Below are 3,766 nucleotides of genomic sequence, written 5' to 3'. Positions count from 1 at the left end.
GATAGCTTGAGGCTCCGTCTCAAAAAAAAAAAAAAAAAATGTTTTCACAGATCAATCCCAATTTCACAAAAAAATACAATTAGTCATCTGTGCAACCTGATGTGATACACAGGAAGTCCATGACATCACTTATCAAACATCCTTGTCACTTGACAGAAATTCAGGGTTGAGAGAAACAGGTATAACAGAAGAATGCACCAAGCAAACCCCAAAATGTGGGAAACTCCTCAAGACAAACAAAAAAATTATCAGAAAAATGAAAGAAAAGTATGTCTATAGGTTAAAACAGATTTAAAGACACATTCAAACACAACATGTGGCTTTGGCTTAGATCCTGAGGTCAACAAATTAACCATAAAAATAAATGAGACAATCAGGGAAACTTGAATACTGACTCAATATTTGATAATATTAAGACATTTTTAATTATTAAATTTTGCTACAATAATAGTATTATGGTAATGCCTTTTTAAAAAATCATTTTTCAGGGCAGTGCCTGTAGCTCAGTGGGTAGGGCACCAGCCCCATATACCGAGGGTGATAGGTTCAAACCCGGCCCTGGCCAAACTAGAACAAAAAAATAGCCAGGCATGTGGCGAGCACCTGTAGTCCCAGCTACTCGGGAGGCTGAGGCAAAAGGATCACTTGGGCCCAAGAGTTTGAGGTTGCTGTGAGCTGTGATGCCACAGCACTCTACTGAGGGTGACAAAGTAAGACTCTGTCTCAAAAAAATAAAAAAGGAAATAGCAAGACCTCATTTCTACAAAAAAATAAAAAAATTAGCAGGACATGGTGGTTTGCACCTGCAGTCCCAGCTGCTCTGGAGGCCCAGGCAGGACTGTGTAAACCCAGGAACTGGAGGTTGCAATGAGCTGTGATACCACTGCATTCTCCCAGAGGTGACAGAGAGAGATCCTGTCTGAAAAAGATTTAAAGGTAAAATGAAATGAATGCTTTGCTTTGTTTAAAAATAATCCCAGGGGAGGGAGGGTGTTAGAAACAAAACAAAATGCTAATAACTGAAGCTAAGCTATGGGAACATGGAAGTTCATCAAATTATCCCTTCTACTTTTACAAATATTGAAACTTTTTTAAATAAAAAGAAGTTTTTAAGTTTATGATTGTTACATAAATCAAATACAGTTGGGCAACATCCATAGTCATGACTCTTTTAATTAAAATAATGGAATAACTAGAAGGGAGGAGAGAAAACCATTTACGAGAGTGAAATCTTATAGTAAGATAAGTACAGTCTAAATTAAATAAATCACAAATGGTACTGTAAGTATATTACTTTAATTTATGCAATTTACTATCAAGGAAAGAGGTAAACAAACTGAAAATGGCTGTCTTTGGGCAACCAGCCTGGTGGTTAAGGGAATGGTGGGACAGAAGATGGTAGTTTTTCACAATAAGCTTTTTACACTATTTGGTTTTCTTAAAAGCATTTACTTTTATTACTTTCATTAAGAGTTTTTAAAACTAACTTAAAAAATGAGTGTACATATCCTGTCCGAAACACAGTCCTGTTTAGTCTAGTTAACGGCATGCCCTGCATTCCACTTCAACTGGTCTTTCATAGTGCCACTCTTATTTCTGTTTATTTGCTTTCTCCTCAAAATATCTTTGTTGTATTTTAATTTTCAGTCTCTTTCATTTTAAGATACCTCTTAAGACATAATAAGACTGTCTTTTAACCAACATGAGAGTCATTTCTATAGTTCTGATTCTGTTACTGTTCTCTGCATTGCAATTACCTTCTCAGAGGCCCTTCACAGTTGTTTTTTTAAAATTCTGTTCATTTATCCTTAATTGGGGAAAGAGCTATCATCAGATGAAAGGGATAGTGTTCACAAGTACCTCTCACTCCCCACTTGTTTATTCACAGCTTCTCCCTCTCAGAGCAGAGTTTCCTGAGGTTTCAGTTCAGAGTTCTGAGTAGAAGGCGGCTAATGAATGAAATCCCAACTGTGTCACTGTGGTCCCAAGCATCTTGCCCTGTTTGCTTTTTCTTATATTATAAACCCCAGGATGCACTTTACCATCCGAATGCCTCTACTAACTGCCTTATCACAGTATTAGGAAGTGTAGGCCAGGCGGCGCCTGTGGCTCAGAGGAGTAGGGTGCCAGCTCCATATGCTAGAGGTGGTGGGTTCAAACCCAGCCCCAGCAAAAAAAAAAAAAAAGAAAGAAAAGAAAAGTAAGTATAGACCAAACAAATGGAAAAAGGAAGGAATAACCTGACCAAGCCTAAGAACCACTCAAATCACACCTCTGGGCTTTAGGGGTACTATTTGCTTATTTTGTTTTTTCCAGTGCTTCTCATGAAAGCACATACAGTAAGAATAAGATGGAGTCTGTCAAACTAGGGCAGACATGACAAGCTGGTCTGGTCAGGTTCTCCTGACCTTCACTTCCTACCTCCTATTCTTACTGTTATGCAAACTTAGTTCCCACCCTAAAGATGCCTGTCTTGAGTAGCTTAGGTGGAGTAATTTGGAGATTAACTTTGAAATTACAATGTTATTAATTATTTATGAGTCATGGGTTCTGCAGATTTTTGTTTAAGTTAAGGGTTAACATGGTCTTTTCTTTGAACTTGAATGTATAAAACCGTAATGGAAGAGCAGAACAGTCTTGGAGAGGTCACTCGCACTGTTCTCCAGAATCGGCCTTCTGTTTGACAGGCAGCCAGATGCTCTTCCTCTGGTGACACTCAAAACATAATATGTTTACTATGGATAACTGTAATATGACCTTGGGAAAAATCAATCTCTCAATGCCTTGGTTTCCTCAACTATAAAATGAGGATTCTGTAAACTTGTCATGGTAACATGCTGGGAGAATGGGGACTGAAGACCCCATTCCTGGCAGGGGAAAGCACCCCCAGAAAAAGCAGACAATTAAAAAGTAAGCTGAGTGAGTCAGAACAAAGAAAGGTCATCTAGTTTACATTTAAGCTAGCCACTGCCAGCAAGCTTCCTGCCTTTTCTAAAATTCTAGCATGTTGGGGATACAGCTTACAAACACCCCTGCTGGGTCTGTGAGCACTCTGAGGAAGAGTAATGGTCATAGAAGAGACTGTGGCAGGTCTTAGAAAAAGATACATCTTCTAAGGCATTTCCTGCGCATTTAATAGGCAAAGCAGATACCCATTGTGGAGATTTGAATTTGCCTGGGGCAGAGATCAAGAGAGTAACTCGAACCCTGAGGTAGGGGCAGAAGAGCTTATATCCCTTATTGCAGAGGAAGATCCTCTGTGGTGGTGATGGGAGGAAAAGGCCTCCCTCCCACGGATCCCTCAGAGGAGATTAACACCAGTGGCGTTTTACTCTACAGGGAACTAGGGGAGTTTAACACCTCCCTAGAAATTTGTGTGTGTGATCTCAAGTAGGAGGGTCTCCCAGTACAAGGCTCAGATTTCACATTTCTGAAGGCCACCTTTAAGGTTAATAATAACAATAGGAACTGGTATGCTCAATCAGAGTTAACTGCTGACGTATTTGTTCCCTCCCTCATCTTACCCTCTGGCCAAAGAGACTTCAATAAAATCAGAGTGGAGTAAATACTCTGGGCCATTGCCAGAAGCCCACAAACGGGCAATGGACCCTTGAGCTCCCACCTTTAATTCTACTCTATGTCTCAAGTCTCTTTCTTTACCATTTGTTTCTAACTTTATAATTCTTCAGTTGCCACCAGTTTCCACAGGTCTTAGTGGACCCTGGTCCCAGGGCAGGACTCTGACCTTAATTGAATTTCTTTCTTT

The 3,766-nt window shown here is 39.8% G+C and overlaps 1 protein-coding gene across 1 annotated transcript in view; it reads right to left on the bottom strand.

The window, feature by feature from the left end:
* KIAA0586 (KIAA0586 ortholog) overlaps positions 1 to 3,766 on the bottom strand; it is a 156,307-nt gene that overhangs the window by 144,968 nt on the left and 7,573 nt on the right. The window lies entirely within an intron of this gene.

The sequence above is a fragment of the Otolemur garnettii genome, unplaced genomic scaffold (assembly GCF_000181295.1).
Source record: "Otolemur garnettii isolate 467f Iridium unplaced genomic scaffold, OtoGar3 scaffold00081, whole genome shotgun sequence".
Lineage (NCBI taxonomy): Eukaryota > Metazoa > Chordata > Mammalia > Primates > Galagidae > Otolemur > Otolemur garnettii.
The sequence above is the reverse complement of the archived record's forward strand: the minus strand, read 5'-3'. Positions and strand labels throughout refer to the sequence as shown.